Source organism: Vipera berus (assembly GCF_964194415.1).
Source record: "Vipera berus genome assembly, chromosome: 3".
NCBI lineage: Eukaryota > Metazoa > Chordata > Lepidosauria > Squamata > Viperidae > Vipera > Vipera berus.
In genome coordinates, this window is record NC_138204.1 from 83645449 (window position 1) to 83663233 (window position 17785).

Sequence of the window (17785 nt, forward strand, 5' to 3'; positions counted from 1 at the left end):
TCTTGCATATAGCAATTGCTGTGTGTCCGGGTAAAACTGAAGCTTCATTAAAGAGGCTTGACAGATTCACCTCCCCCTTGAAGCATCTTTTCACCTCTGGATTCAAATAGTCTTGAAAATACTGAAACCATTCCGTAAGCAATAATAGCAAAATAATAACAATGTAAGAGCCAGTTTATGCAGTGATTAAGGTACCAAGTTACAAACTGGAAGCTTACTGCGTCCCATCTTAAGCACAAGTCAGCTGGGTCAATCTCTCTAAAGCTTAGGAAGGAGGCAATGGCAAACCACTTCCAAAATCTTGCCAAGAATTTTTTAAATTTTTTTTTAATCCCGTTTATATCCCGCCCTTCTCCGAAGACTCAGGGCGGCTTACAATCTAAAGCACAATGTGCTTAGCAATAGCCTTCATTCTATGTATATACCTGCTTATTAGGGCTTTCACACACCCCCAAGCGGCATTTTTACAAAGTCAGCTTATTGCCCCCAACAATCTGGGTCCTCATTTTACCTACCTCGGAAGGATGGAAGGCTGAGTCAACCTTGAGCCTGGTGGGACGCGAACCTGCACTAATTGCATGCAGCTGGTGTTACTTAAGGAGGCATTAGCCCACTGCTCCACCAAGAAAACCATAGGGACTTGTTGAGGCAATCGCCAGGAGTCAACATGGACTGGAAGGCACTGAAGAAAGAACTACAACCCCTCAAATTGTATTATATGGAGTCACTCCTTAGTCACATTTTTCCAGCATTTGAATCATCCAGCAATCTAATGTCACACAGAAATAAGGCCATTTTTTAACAAGGATGCCCACCTTACAGAACATTATCACTCTCAAAATATGGTTATGCCGGAGGTGTCTTTAGACAGCTCCACTACTGAGGTGGATGTACTTATTCTCTCTCTACTTGAGGTTTGTATATATTTTAATTTTAATTAAACTCTATTATTAATGTTGATTTTTTTATTTTTAAAACTAAATTTAATGACTGATTATTGTATGCTGCCCAGAGTCACTCTCGTGAGATGGGTAACTATATAAATTTGATTAATAAACAAATTAGCGTTAAGGTACTGAAATTCATTCTCGCACAGAGAAATCAATGTTTTTTTCTTTGCCGTGTGTCTTAAATAAACCATAGTTCAAGTGATAACAACATACAGGGAAACTGCAGGATAGAAAAATGTTTTTCATTTACCCTTAAGCGTAGTATGAGCTAAAGTTATGTTTGAAGATATAAAGCCATACTGTAGAAAGTAGAACACATTTTTTATTTAAATGAAATCAAAGCCAGCCATATACATGCAATAAATAGCACTTCAAAGCTGGATAAAATTTCTAAAAAAGAGTAATGTAACATCAGTGCCTGTATAAGAGATAGGGACTTGCATTGTGTTGCAGATCCTATCTATTTTCATTAGTTTTACATCCTCCCCAAACCACGTGCCCCATGGGCCTTTCTATAAGAAGTTTCCTTACTGAAAAATGTTAAGAACCAGACAGGCTGGTATGAGAATATAATACTTTTAATTGCGATATTCATTTGGAAGTAGAGCAGTTAAAGTTCCATAAAATCAATAATTACTTAACACTCAAACTAAAATAGATATTTAGTGAACTTTTCTTTACTCACTAATGCTTGTTTTGTCCGTTTTTAAGCTTCAAATCTGGATTCAAAACTCAGACAAGCCTATAGTAGTAAATTAATATTATCTATAGTTTTTTTCAAATCCATTATACCATTTTCATTATTGAGAGCCAAACTACACAAGGAGACAATTACCATTTTCTTCTTATAACAAATATATAGTATATTATGCTACTTACTACCTGTACCTAAATTTTTACTGAATCTATTAATGATTCAATTTATTTTCAAGTTTTCTGATGTGTTCCTTAAGTTTTGAAGAGAATTGCTACCGTTACTTTATTTACCTTAGACGACCATGCTGTACACATGAAGAACGAGGAGAATAAAGTTAGCATTCTGACTTAAGTCACTGTTCTCACTAACAGAACTCCTATTAGTCTGGAAATAAGAGTCACTGACTTCAGTGAGACTTACTAAATATATACATGTATTGTATTACCTTGCATTTCTGAACAAGTACAAAACTACATCAATCTGTTATACAGAAGATAGAAACAGCCCAATAGCTCAAGGATTTCTTTTACCAATTACCATTCCAGCTCACATAATAAGGTAACCTGAGAGCTGAGGAATCAGCTCTTAGCAAATGAACCAGCAAATGTGTGGAAAAGCCTGAAGAATTATGATTGGCTACAGCAGATCTCTCTCCCTTAACTGAAGGAAATTGGCAACTGACAGATGACCTGAATGTGTTCTCCTGTAGGTTTGAGAAAAAGAACACTGGTAACTATCACTACCCTCCCCATCTCAGATACACTACCAATAGCCAAATCTCCTACCTCTGACTCCATCCCTCTGGACCTCCCACCTCTGGTAATCCCAGAAAAGAGGGATAAGGTCTATCTATTTCATAGACAAAAACCTGGAAAAGCACCATGCCCAGATGGAGTAACTGTTCTGTACTACCGGCCCTGCAGAAAAGGCAGGGACAACCCCTTTTACAAGAAGGCAAGAGGCTGGAATTACACCTGCCAAATTTATTGCTACAAAAACAAATAGAACAAGACACGAACCAGGAAACAGGAGCTTTTCAAGCGGTTGCCTTCAGCAAACCAGCCCTCCCATGCATTCCCCCTTAAATACAGTTCAGGGCGTGGCTTCTCTCTGCCTCCTTCCGAGGAGCCCCATTGCCTTCCTCTGTTTACTCCTGATTGACTGCCTCCTGCGTCGGGCGTCCTTGAACAGGGCCAGCTGTGGGTCATCTTCATCCACGCTGTCAGGCTCACACAGCTGGGTCTGCGTCGTGACCAGATGAGAGGGGCCTGGCTGAGGGCTCTCATCAAGCTGTCCAACCCCCTCAGCAAGCTCTTCAACACCCCCTCCTCCTCCTCCTCTGAGTCGTCCGACCCAACTGCCGAACCCACAGGCTGACCCTGAATCACAACAGTAACCCCTTCTTGCTTGAAAGTCTGTTTTGATCAACTGGACCCCATCTTCACCTGCATGTTTAATAAATCACTAGAGATGTGTTATGTTCCTTCCTGTTTCAAAAGGTCTACTATCATCTCGGTGCCAAGAAACCCTCCATCAAGGAGCTGAATCCCAATAACCTATCCAAGGGTATTCAGTACCATAATCCCAGAAATTATTCAACTGACTCAGATAGCTGTGCCTGTTCACACTTGTAGGTGGATTATAAGCTTTCTGAAATATAGAAAGCAACAGGAGAAGCTAGGTAAAATCACATCAAACACCTGTTCAATTAGCACAGGTGCCGCCAGGGCTGTATGCTCTGTCCATTACTCTTTTCTCTCTATACCAGGGGTAGGCAACCTTGGCTCTTTTATGACTCATGGACTTCAACTCCCAGAATTCCTGACCCAGCCATGCTGAGCCATGCTGGCTCAGGAATTCTGGGAGTTGAAGTCCATGAGTCATAAAAGAGCCAAGGTTACCTACCCCTGCTCTATACCAATGACTGCATCTCAAAGAATCGCTTCATTAAAATACTGAAGTTTTTAAATGATAACATGGTCATTGGTCTCATTCAAGATGGTGATGAGTCTGCATATAGATGGGAGCTTGAATTGGTCCTGTGGTACGGCAAGAACAATCTGGAGCTGAACACTCTTAAAACTGTAGAGACGAAAGCGGATTTTAGGAGGAACCCTCCTATTCTACCACCTCTTACAATATTAGACAACACAGTATCAACAGTAGAGACTTTCAAGTTTCTGAGTTCTGTAATCTCCCAGGATTTGAAATGGACACCTAACATTAGAACCATCATTAAAAAGGCACAACAAAAAATGTTCTTCCTGCATCAACTCAGGAAGTTCAGACTGTCCCAGGAGTTGTTGTTACACTTCTACAGAGGAATTCAGTCTGTCATTTGTACTTCTATAACTGTCTGGGTTTGGTACAGCAACCAAACAGGACAGGTAAAGACTTCAACAGATAGTTACAACTGCAGAAAAAAACTATTATGACCAGTCTGCTTTCCCCTGAGGACCTATATACTGCAAATGTCAGAAAAAGAGCTAAAAAATATCTACAGACTCCTCACATCCTGGACATAAACTGTTTCAACTCCTCCTCTCAGGATGCCACCATAGAGCATTGCATGCCAAAACAACTAGACTGTTTTTTCCCTTGTGCCATCACTTTGCTGAACACTGCAGTACAGTCTTATATCTAAGCATATTTACCCATGTAGTATGGCTGTATAATTATCCTTATCTTTTCTATTACCTTCTCCAAATGGTACCTTATTATTATCTTGTTGTTTGTATGTACGTGTTACTTGTATGTTTGTATGTACACTGATTATATTACCTTGTTTGTTATGTACATTGAGAGCTTATGCACTGGAGACAAATTCCTTGTGTGTCCAATCACACTTGGTCAATAAAGAATATTCTATTCTACAAGGCAGGGGTCTGGTCCCCAACCCCTGGTCCGTGGCACTGGTCCGCGGCATGCCAGAAACCAGGCTGTACAAACAAGTGAAGCCCCATCCGAGGGATGCAGGCAGCACACGAAACCATGCCCCCTCCTGTCCGCGGAAATACTTCTCTCCACTGAACTGGTCCCTGGTGCCCAAAAGGATGGGGGCCACTGCTGTAAGGTAACCTGATAACAGAAAAAACCTAGGGGATGTCCTTATAGGGTAAGCACATACTATACAGGTTTATATTTGCTCAGCCACATTTCCACAGGCTTTTTTTTTGTCAGCAGATTGGGATATTAATTTTGCAGATGAGATATTTTTTGCTATAAATAATTTTAATTAGTAGTTATTAATTTAATATTATTTTTTCCGGCCTGTATATTGAATACAGATACAGAATTACGGCAGGACATATGCATATGAATCTGTACAGAAATATGTAAATAGATCATAGGCACACATTCCATCTGTGTGTGCGCGTGCACACAAATCTAACAAGTAGGAAAGCTGGGCAGCATACAGAATTTTTGCATGTCTGATCTTTTTGTGGGGATCATTTCAATTAACTATTCTATTCATTTCAATAAATCAGCTTCATATATTCCAAGGGACTACCAGTCTCATAACCTCTGGAGGTATTTACAAGTTGATTTACTGTATAATTAGATTTTCAACATTTTTTCTCACACTTACATCTATTACTATAAAGTATAATCAGTCAAAAATCTAAACAGCTCAGATATCTTTGCACCAGAATGAAAATTTTCTGATGTCTCATAATTCAGAAATAATATAATACAACAATATGGCACTGAAGCTATGCAACAGACTGAAATTATAAATCATCTCCTACAAATAGGAATCTATGTATGTGTGTCATATTACAATTTATAACAATCATGACCATCATGATCGTACTGGGTGAGGAGCCTTGCAATTATTTCTAACACGTTTGAAAAATATCTGTTTAGGGAAATTTCTACAGACAAAACAGGAACAGTGTCATAGATGTATCATGTTATTATGTCATATGTATATCATTTATTATGTTATTATAGAGTTCCTTCTAGAATACCTGGGAGATTTACAGAGGCATTGTTTTGGTCCTATTTCTTAAGATGACATCAGATCACATCACCAGGAGACATTTGTTTCTTAAACAGAATTTATTACTAAGAAAGATTATCAAATTTTAAATAGGAAATTATTAGTGTGTATTTTTTTAAACATCTCCAGGCAACAAAATGGCTTCCCAAAATGCAAGCTGCTATCAGGAATGTGCTAAATAAATGGTAATAAATTGACTTTTGCCTAGGGCAAGCTCTAAACAGCAATTATTGTAATGGCATTATTGACTGCTTAGAATCTGGATAGAAGCAGTATATAAATCCAATCAAACAAAGTGAACTGTTAGCTGCTTGGAGTTTTTGGATTGAAGTAGTGTTTAAACCTAAGCAAACATATAAACAAACTGGTTGTTGTGACTCAGAAGATACATAGAGGTTGGGACTAATCTTCTCCCAATTTATTTTATAGTTGTGATTTTGCGTTCTCTTTGGGAGCCAAATAAAAGCTACTGCCTGCATATTACTCATTCTACGAGTTCCTCCTGCCCCCAAAATAACCCATGCATGCACTTTTGTAAGGTATGGTATCTATTCGTATAACTTTTGCAAAACTGTGTGTGTGTGTGTGTGTGTGTGTGTGTGTGTGTAATTATATACTGCCCTCTCAATTTAATCCAGTTGCTTACGATTACCATGGCCTCATCTCACAGCAATTCAAGAGCAAGACTTCTCTGTAGCAAAAGCCAGTCACTGGCATGTGTCCCCAACTGATCTAGGGAGACTGACTTTTGCTGACTTTTTTTTAAAAATAAAAATATATTTTTGAACATGTAGAAATGATAATTTTAATTAATCCAATTTTAAACTTTTATGCTTTTGGATTTTAACATTTTGAACAGAACGGACAGTCAAATAAATACATACATATTGAAATGGATAGAAATTTACATTATTTATTTAAATCTTGCCTTTATTATTTTACAAATAACTCTACACACCTTTCACCTATTTTCCACAACCACCACCCTATGAGGTAAGTTGGGCTGAGTGTGTGTGAACTAAGGCAGGACTAGAACTCATGGTCTCCTGGTTTCCAGCCTGATGCCTTAACCATTAGACCAAACCCGCTCTCATTGACTTCATTTTTGACACTGCCACTTAACAATAATTTGAAAACGATGATAAACATATTAAGGTTCCAAGTAGATTTCGAACAGCGTTAAGGTTGTCCAATAAAACACGATTCATCCCTTAATTTTTCATAACATTTTTTTCTATCAAACATCTTGTAGAGAAATTGTAGATTGCAGAGATTCTAGTAGATTGATTCCTTGCATTTAGCACATATTTATTGTAATCATATTCTAAAATATTTTACATAATTATACTTTTTGAATTAAGTATAATTAGAATATTTCCATATTTCTATCAGAAATAAAATTGCAAGCAATATTACCAGTTTAGCAGTTATGCTGCATGGTCATTTCCATTTTCCATCAAACACTGACTAGGCTATATTTCTTACTGCACTCTCCCTTTAAACCTGAAGGTGGCAATGATGAACTTCTGCTCATTTCCATTTTCCTATACTGTATCGTATTTTGAAAATGAATTCTGTTTAATAAAGCTCCATCTGTATCTCAGATACATACTGTATAATTGCAAAAAAAACACCAATGTACTCATATTTTAAAACTGATTCAGCCTTTCTGGTAGCCCAGTACAAATCTTGATATACTTCATTTTGCTTCATCTTAATTATTCAACATTTTGAAATATCGGTAAGATACAATAGCCTCACTCCAAATACATTTCATTTTTTTTAAAAAAAATATCTTATTACAATTCATTGTAAAATAAAAATATAAAAAGATACAAAAATTAGAAAGCTAAGAGAAAGAAAACTTTCAGTTTGTGCTCAAAATTGAAAACAATGAAACTCTGGTTTTAGATTTTGTTGATTAGAATGGTTATCTGGTTAGAGAAATAGCTTGAAATGTTTAGAAATGTAAGGCAAAAAGTAGAGGTTGTAACTCTTTGTATTCTATTGCACTGAAAACAATCAGAAGTTTTTCAATCTTTGTACCCTATCCAATATATTTCAAATTAAAAACTTATGAAATAACTTGCACGTGTAGACTTTCCTGTTTCATCAAAAAAATGTCCTATCAGGAACTAGCCTTGTCAAGTTTTCTTACAGAATGTTCATTTCAGCCACTGTGTAGGATGAATTTCATAATACTATTTGCAATACCTTGCTCCATCTTTCCTGCCATCTTTCCATCTCACCATATTGATGCCTATTCTGATTTTCACAAGTACTTCTGCTAGCGTCTTTCTTGTGTCTAATCCAAACAGACTTTTATCTTTCTTTAGATTTCACTTCTTTACAGCAATAAGGGTATTGGCCTTAATGTAAAACTTTGACCTCTAAAACATGTTTGGTAAGCTAAAGTCTCATTCGGTCTCTCCAATTTTATATTTTAGTGTCATCGTAACAACATTTACTCTGAAGAGCTAGTTATATTTCAAGTCCAGCATAAGATTCTGTATACCGTACTCATTTTAAGTTACTAATGTATATTATACCAATTACTACCAATCTGAGCCATGGGAAAACAGTACAGGGCAGGAGGAGATTTCTGGTCAATGAAGGCAGGTTGTGGGGCAAACATTATCAAAAACATGAGACAGCTCTTCCATTGTTTTTTTTCTTTTGAAAGGATTGGAGGTGATAAACTTGATGCATTAAGCTTCGCAGAGTTTATGCAAATATTTTGCACCTTTTTTACCATCAAAAAGTTAAAAAAAAAAGATTTCAGTCGCATGGTTTAAAGGCGTTCCGGAAGCCATAAAACAAGACTCTTGGTAAAATATGTGGTCCACAAACTTCCTAATTCTATTCTAATTCTTACTGATTATTCTTCCCCCAGATACAAATTAAATTATTGTGTTAGACCAGCTATATGCAGTTTACATTAACAAAAAAGTTTTTCTATCAATCTATATCAGATGATGCTTGCATGTCATTTTTAATTAGGAATGTTCTAAATCACTTCAAGTGTGAATCTTTGTAAACATTTCTCATTTTGAGTACAAACCCTTTTCATAATGACCCAAATCATCCCATTTTACATTCTAGACAAAAGCTTTTACATTTGGAAAGGAATTTCACAAAGTTTCACATTGAAGTTGGTTCAAAATAAAACCCGTTTTAATATATGTAGAAAATACCAATCACACTAATTCCACCTTCATGCACAATTTTGTGTGCTGCTGAAGCTAGTATGGAATTCAGTGTGCTTCATGTCCAAGATAGCATAAACAAATACTGTTGTTGTTGTTAGCTGCGAAGTCGTGTCCGACCCATCGCGACCCTATGGACAACATTCCTCCAGGCCTTCCTGTCCTCTACCATCTTCTGGAGTCCATTTAAGCTCACGCCTACTGCTTCAGTGACTCCATCCAGCCACCTCATTCTCTGTTGTCCCCTTCTTCTATTGCCCTCGATCTTTCCCAGCATTAGGCTCTTCTCCAGTGAGTCCTTCCTTCTCATTAGGTGGCCAAAGTACTTGAGTTTTAGAATATTTCTGTTTCATAGTTATAAACCCTGAAGCCAAAGCAGATATCAAAAACTGGATTTTTATCCAGCAAACATATACCACTGATGCCTGTATCAATGCTGGGTTAAATCTGAGGAATGCAATCCATTAAAAGCCACAAATTACTGCAGCACCTGGATTCATAGGAGACTCCATCACTCTTAGAAAACTACCAAGGGGTAGATGTGTAATTTTTCTTTTTGGGAGGAAAAATAAAAAGAAACATACATAACAAGCATCACATAGTCTAACACACCAATTTTAGTGACATGCTTATTGCCAAATCCCAACAATGGAAAAATGAAATATTTCAGATCTGCCACACATACATATTTAACATAAATTCAATAGCTGCTGTTGTCATCTCCAAGTTGCTATCTCTTGAATAAATGTCTTTTGAGAACTAAAGAATCAAAAACATATCTCTGTCTATTTATGGAGATTCTTTTATCCAGGTCATGGTTGTCCCAGAGGTGCTTTTGTAAAAGGCATCTGGACTTTATTTTTCCTTGAAAACCTTTCACCTCTCATCCAAGAAGCTTCTTCATTTCTGACTGAATGGTGGAGAATGGAAGGATTTATATTTCTTAAAGTCATCTGCTTGTTAGCACTCTTTCTGAGAGTTGTTGAGACCACTTGGAAGGTCACCTGGGTAATGCAAATGGGTGTGGAATCTTCTTGGGACTGCCAAAAGGTCTGTGTTATAGACAGGTGAGTGGCATTGTACCCCTCCCCTCTGTTGAGAGACAGCTGTTCAATCTTAATGTAGATGGCCTCTTTGACCCCTTTTTCAAATCAGTGGTCCTCTCTGTCCAAAATGTGGACTTTGCTGTACACATTCTGGACAGAGAGGGCTGCTGGTTTGAAAGAGGGGTCAAAGAATATAATTCAAGAAATATAAATCTTTCCATTCTCTACCAGTCAGAACTGAAGAAGCTTCTTGAATGAGAAGTAAAATGACTTCAAGGAAAAACAAATAAAAGTCCAGCTGCCTTTTGAAAAAGCACCTTTGGGATATCTCTATCTATTCAAACTGAACCAGGCAACCTAACATATTTCCTTAACCGTTACACTGCTCTCATTTAAAAATAAGCAATGATAATTCAGGAATAAAGTTACGATCAATGGCAGATACCTTTATTTGAGCTGACATGCCTCTTTAAGCAGAATGCAACTCTCATTTTAGCCTGTTTTTAAAATGCTGTCCTATTCAAAAGCTAAAAGAAGATATTTGTAACTCATTTTGTGGTTTATAGTGGTTTCACAGTTAAAAAAGACTGTTACAGTTTCAGAAAGCTGTTACACATCAGTGCTACAGTTGATTACTCTAGTAGTTTACAGCAGACAACTACAATATATATAAAACTACAATACTAATAAAAACATCCACAATTAAAGTTATATGAAGGAAAGATATGTACACATAAAACAGAGAAGAAATGTGCATATAAATGTATGTAATCTATTAGTTGCTGATGGAAAAAGGATGAAAAACTGTCTTATGGTTCCCAGATAGGAAAATCATTGGCAACTGGATACCAAGTTTCCACTTCCTTAGTTTTTATTTCTTCTACAGGAAGAATATTAATTACCAAGAAATCCTAAGTATTTAAAACAGTTTGCAATTGGACTTGAATCCTGAAAAATATGTATAGTTTTTCATTAAACAGCTAAACACTGTAAAACAAAACATTTAAAACTTAAAACTAATGGTGTGCTCTACTATTTATTCACTATTATTAGAAAGTTTTTAGCACCATTTAGCTATAATTAAATAAATTCCATAGGTGCAATACACCATTGTTATATTTTCTCTTTACACAACAGGTCATAGAACCTGTTATGATCTCTGAGAGTGCTTCTTTGGATAGTACAGGCAACTACTGAACCAAATGAAATTTGTAGACAGACAACTTCAAATGCTGTGTATTTTTTTTCATAAATCTGCTATGACGACATGAATGCACATTTGGTGGATATATTGTGACTATTAGCTTACCACAATCTTGCAGACAATAACTTGCCTGTAACAATCAACTGAACCCTCATTCTTCCTTCCAGCCTTGAAGAACTACTAGTACTTCCAGTATTGTACAAATGATCTCTTACACTTTAGGGAACAGCAAAGTTCTGAATTCAAATTGCAGAACGTATCCTTTTTTTTTTAATGTGTGCTTGAGTCAACCTTGACTCCTGGCAACCACCTGGACAAATCCCTGCAGTTTTCTTGCCAAGTTTCGGAAATGTTCGTCAATGCCTCCTTCCTAGAGCTGAAAGGTGATTGGCCCAACTACTTTGGTGCCCAAGGCAGAGTAGAACTCACTGTCTCCCAGTTTATAGTCTGATTTAACTACCACAGCAAACTGACTTTCTATCCTAGTTTTTAAACAAAGCTACTTTCTGAAGACTTGTACGGGTGTTCATTTTTCAGTTTTTCCAGAAAGTAAAATACAACATGATAAAGTTATTAATAAAGGCACAGTGTAACAACTATTCAGACACTTCCTTTTTTTCTGAGTTAGGAAATGTTATTGGGTATTTGGTTCGTAGGTCTTCCTCTCTACCCTCTACTAGGTAGAGAGGTCTTTCTGGAGATTATATGGAAATGCATTATTTTATATTCTACACTTATCCCTTTGGCATTTGAACCTTAACCTGTGATGATGAAGAACGTCATGTGCACCTTTTCACTTCCATCCTGTTCCCACTTAGACAGATAACACTAATCGACAGAGAAAAAGGTATTTGCAAAGTACAAGATAGTTTCAAAACAGGGTATCTGATGATCAAGATCAGATCTAATAATCTGAAGGTCTGCGCTAAATTAATTAAGTTGTTTTTTTTAAAGGAACTTTGTATGAATTGAAAATTTATGTTCAGGTTTGATTCACACTTCTTAAATGTAAAGAAAAATATTTTTTCATTTGGGCTCTGCTGTGCTTCAGATTTTTTTTTAAAAAAAGTTTAAAACACACAGGACCACTCACACAGAATCTGTCAGAAACTCTTCAAAGCAGCTACACCTTTTCCCGGGATCATGTCTGTCCTCTACAATTGCACAAGGAAAAGATGCATTTGGTTTAAGGAATTGCCAGCAAGTGCTGAATACATACCCACTCATCCTCCACAGTACCTTTTATTTATTTCAACACTGCTGAAGTGATTCACATAGGATAATAAAACAGAGACTCATGTGTTTGTACTTCAAAGAACGCATATTAGGGATATAAGCATATTAAAATAATAAAATATTTTAAATATGATAAATCTTTAAAAAATCTTTCTTCTACTGAAAACCGATTTCATTCTTCAAATTATAACCTCCCGGTTAGACTACTGCAACGCTCTCTACATGGGGCTGCCCTTGAGGACCACTCGGAGGCTTCAGCTGGTGCAGAATGCAGCTGCGCGAGTTGTGATGGGAGCTTCCCGATATTCCCATGTAACACCTCTGCTCCGCGAGCTGCATTGGCTTCCGGTTGCCCTCCGGGTGAGATTCAAGGTGCTGGTGATGACCTATAAAGCCCTAAATGGCTTGGGTCCGGATTATCTGAGGGAACACCTGCTGCCAGCATCAAGTTCCCTTCGTCCTGTGCGCTCCCACAGGGAGGGCCTTCTCAGGGTGTCGCCGGCAAAGGATTGCCGGCGGGTGATACCCAGGGGGAGGGCCTTCTCTGTGGGCGTGCCTGCCCTTTGGAACCAGCTACCCGTAGAGCTCAGGACTGCCCCTGATTTTCGTTCGTTCCGTTGGGACCTGAAGACCTGGCTCTTTGAGCTTTCCGGCCAGGACTGAGAATTTTTAATTTTTAACTTATTGTAATTGGGTTTTTAATCAGAGTTATAGGGGTTTTAGATTTTCAATCAAGGATAATTTAATCTATTTTAATTGTTATTAACTTTTGTATTGTAATATTGTTTTAATTGCCTTGTGAACCGCCCTGGGTCCTACAGGAGAAGGGCGGTATATAAGTTCAATAAATAAATAAAATAAATAATAATTACGGCACTATTATATACAGGAGGACATACACTTAACAATATCTGCTAATTAATAATGTTTGAACTATTTCAGTTACATTTCAGGGGCAACATCAGCACTGGCAGTAATAGAAGGCTCCCTTTATCATTTGAAGCCAACAGTGGCACATTGTTCCTCTGTATTTCTCCCAGGAAATTTTTCCTCAAGAAGCTGAGACTCTCTTAAGACAAGACAGAGAGTATATGCAGAGAATATGCAAGTGATGGGAAATACGTTTGTGATGGTTGGATAGCATATTTATATAGCTGTTTCATGAAGAAGCTCAAGACAAAATAAATGCTTGATCTTATTTTATCCTCACATAACTAGGGCGAGTTAACTGAGAGAATGATTGCCTTAGAATCATCCAGTAAACAATGTAACTGAGTGAGGCAGATCAAATTTCAGATTCCTATTATATTTTGGAGAGCTACATGAAAACAAATGTAACTGGAGACAACTCGAGCTATACAGGTTGGCTTAACTGTTTATAGTAATGACCATGCAATCCATCTATGTTTTATCGTAAGTGTCACATACTCTACCTATGCTGCTCATGAACACCTCCCATTTATTTCAGTTGACATCCAGATATAAAGCCTGCTCAAATCAATTTTATCAGTTAAGCTCAAATGAATCTGTTAAACACATAATAATGTATACTCTGTATTACACGATTAGAAAATATTTTGCATGCTACATCCAGGGCTTACAAGAATTTAAGATTCCAGACACAAGAAAATGGTAAAAACAAACAGGAATGGCAACAATTTCATAGCCGTTCTAAGGAAATCACTAGACACACCCAGCTGGCATACTATAACTGCTACCAGGATAACATATGCAGATTCCTGGAAATGATATGCAATTCTCTGATTAGAAGAGTAACAGTTTAATCTCTGGGAATACTCATTGATATCCAAAATACTTATACATGAGAAGTTTATTAGTTTCAATTTAATCTGGAAAATGTTAACGGAGAACAAATCTGTACATTGCTTGCCACCAAGGTTTCAATCTTCTTAGTTCTTGATGCTTTACCCATGATTTTTATTTTCACTATAGAGATTTCTCAGCTAATCTAAAATTTGACTTTAATAACAGTGAAATATAACAGTTTTTAAAGTGCTAAAATGTTAAACTGTTGTAAAACTATCGTTATATTGATTTCAATCTGAGGTGATATATAAGAATTAATGTGTTTTTTCCCAATGGAATAGTTTATCTTATACTACTCTGCAAATTTTTCTGTATAATATCTATATTCTATGTATTTTCTTCTCTTTTTCTTTTAAAATATTTTTACAAGAAGAAATCATAATATTCTAAAACAGGGGTCTTCAAACTTGGCCCTTTTATGACTTGTGGACTTCAACTCCCAGAATTCCTCAGCCAGCAAAGCTTTGCTGGCTGAGGAATTCTGGGAGTTGAAGTCCACAAGTCATAAAAGGGCCAAGTTTGAAGACCCCTGTTCTAAAACATCCATTTGCAAAGTTGCATAATCCGCAAATGAGCCACCATTACATCTCTTTGCCCTAGATTTGGTTGTTCCTTCTCTAGTTCATATTATAAGTATTTGAAGATAGCTGTCCCAAAATGCTCTTAGATCCACAAAAAAAAAATCCAGAATAAACTTAACTCCTAAATCCAAAACTCTTTAGAGCCGTGTCTATTGAATTAAAAATTGTTACAACTCACAATTTCCTAAAAATCAGATTGATTTATTTAGGAGTATTTGCTCTGTTGAGAATACTTAGTTTCGGTTACCATTTTCATATCAGGCAATATATAAAACTATGGTCTGTTGAAATCTTACCTATGCTATAGCAGCAGAATTCTTCTGCCCAATATTTTCACATCCTGAATCATTCATCTATCAAGAAGAAATACGCAGTAAAGAATTTCAAACATTAGTGTACCCATCCAAGTTTAAACATTTGTGTGAATCGCTATAAGTTACCTCACCAATTAACACCGTAAAGAGGGGGGGGAAATGAAATATAAGTAAAATATCAAAACTTAGAAGGGCAACAAGTGTGTGTCGGTGTGTTAGTTAGTACCCAGCAAATTGACATGCCTTCTTTGACAATTTGAAAAGTACAAATCTACCCTGTATCACTTACTCCTACATCAGATTATATGCATTATTTACTTTTTTCCATGCATTAAAATAAATTTACTACAGTACCATGCTTTGGAAACTGCAAAACCAGCCAAAAGCATACACACCTCGCCTGGGTTTTCAGTGAAGTACAGTGGGCGCAATAGAAAGTTTGGAAACTAGACTAGAGGGACCATGAGGAGACAAAGCACATCCCACCCCTTCTGTCGAGTAATTTAAGATTAATTTCAGGATCACCTGAACTCCTGAAATTGGCTAGCGGGCACCACGGCAGGCAGCAAGAACAGCCACCGTGTTACTAAGAAATGTACAGAGGGGTCTAAAGGTCCGACAGCGATACCGAAGAGTTTTAAAAGCACAGCTATGAAATCTATGCTTTCAGGTTCCAAACTTGGGGAGGCCGACTCAGGTTTAATGGGAGTAATAACTATAAAATAATATCAAAAGAGAGATCAGGCCATCTCCCAGTGGAGGAAGAGCTGGAGGCCAAACGACGGCCCGGCCTTCTTCCACACTCCACTACCCTGCTTTACAGGAACGATCCCCCCCGGCGCTGCCAGGGTGACCTCATTCCTTCTGCGGCCTTCCTCGGGTCGCCCAAGTCATTCCGGCTCGGGGCTTCCCTCTCTCGCTTCCAGCCGAGGTTCCTTTTCGGGGGTCTCTCCACTCGGCGTTGACTGGCTAACGCCGTTTCATGTGACCGAACAAAACCCTCCTCAGCGCAGCAGCTCTTTGTGCCCGGCCCAGTCGGGACCCGCAAACGGATTTGGAGGAGGGCGAACGGGGCCGGTGGCTCCCTCGCATTTCCCCAGCCCGAAGTCTAAATGGTCCGGCCTAGTTCCCAAGCCACCCTTGCCAGTCGCCGTTTCTTCCCCCCCCCCGCCCCCGGGCTCGGCTACTTACCTTCAGCGGCCGAAGCCCGGCCTGGTCGAGCCCCTTTGCCGCACCAGCGGCAGCCGCCATGTTCTCTGATGCGACAGGATGGAGTAAAGACCCCCCCACCCGCCCGCCCGCCCCGCTCTGCCTCCTCCCTTTCGCGCGCGCATTCCATTCCAACCTCTTTTTCGGTCCCGGCTACCGCGCGACGTTCCCTCTCTCGGGGTCTCCCCCCTCCTTCTCCCTCTCGCCTCCCCCGCCCCCGCCGAAAATAATAATAATAATAACCATAACGGAAAACTCACGGGCTCGAACAGGGCGTGCGTCAGACGGAATGGGCGAGCTGCGTGAAGCGTGGTGACGACATCACGCCACCTCGCCTTGGATTCCCTCCTCGCCGGCACATCCTCCGCCCTACTTAGCCCGATAAGACGCATGTGCGTAGCCTCTCAGCTCCCCCCCCCAAAAAAAAAAGTTCCTTCCCCCGGGCAGCTCGAGGGAGGCCTCCCAGTTCACCTGGGCCGGAAAAGAGGCGCTCTCTTTATTCCTTCCTCTGCTGAAGTTAGAGCCAGGCGGTTGGATCCAATGCTTGGTTTATTCTGGAGGCTTAAGTTTTGGGTCGTTGGCCTACCTAGCCAGTGGCTCAAGGCCTACCTTATACCTGCCCCCGGGTTTTCCATAGGAAGGTGGTATTAATGGTGTTCTAGAAAGGTGGGGGAATTTTTGTACGCAAATATTAAAAATAAAGGAATTGAAAATCAAGCGCCCATCCACACCACAAATTAAGCGATGTGTAAATGTCTTTTTGAGTTTTTTAGTGGGGGGGGTCTTCAAACTTGGCCGTTATGACTTGTTGAAGTCCACAAGTCATAAAAGGGCCAAGTTTGAAGACCCCTGTTTTTAGTCTTACAAAAAAAATTCAATATATTGGGTTCCGAATGCAAGCAATGTGGTGCCTGAGAATATCTGCCCCCTGTGCCCTTGGACTAGTTCAGGGGTAGGCAACCGTCGCTCTTTTATGACTCGTGGATTTCAACTCCCAGAATTCCTGAGCTAGCATGGCTAGCTCAGGAATTCTGGGAGTTGAAGTCCACGAGTCATAAAAGAGCCTGCCTACCCCTGGACTAGTTCATTAATTTATTTTTCGTGCCTTTGAATCAGTTTTGACTCCTGGTAACTACCTGAACAAGTCCCTGCGGTTTTCTTGAAAAGGTTTTTCCAAAGTGACTCATCATTGCCTCCTTTCTAGAGTTGAGAGCGAATGACTGGCCCAAAGTCATTCATCTGGCTTTGTGCCTAAATCAGGGTTAGAAGTCACCATCTTCTAATTTCTAGCCTCATGTCTTAATAGTTACATCAAATTGGCTGTCTTCAATTGGTTTATACCTGGGAAGCTTTTTCCCTAGATGGTCAAAAGTGCTTCTGCATAAAATACTGCTATCTTTATTCCCAAAATATATATTTGGATTCCATATGTACTCAGAAAGACAGGACATACAAAATAGGCATTTGGAGAAACATCTTGTTTTGAAGTGTTCATAGATAGATCTGTCACAT

The 17785-nt window shown here is 38.7% G+C and overlaps 1 protein-coding gene across 1 annotated transcript in view; it reads right to left on the reverse strand.

The window, feature by feature from the left end:
* Positions 1-16316, reverse strand: part of ZNF644 (zinc finger protein 644) — a 60376-nt gene extending 44060 nt beyond the window's left edge. Inside the window, exons 1-3 of the mRNA XM_081324955.1 lie at positions 16256-16316; positions 15047-15103; positions 12200-12260 (exon numbers count right to left, since the gene is read on the reverse strand). The gene's annotated coding sequence lies outside the window, so the exon portion shown is untranslated. The remainder of the gene's footprint in view (positions 1-12199; positions 12261-15046; positions 15104-16255) is intronic.
* Between the last annotated feature and the right edge of the window lie 1469 nt (positions 16317-17785).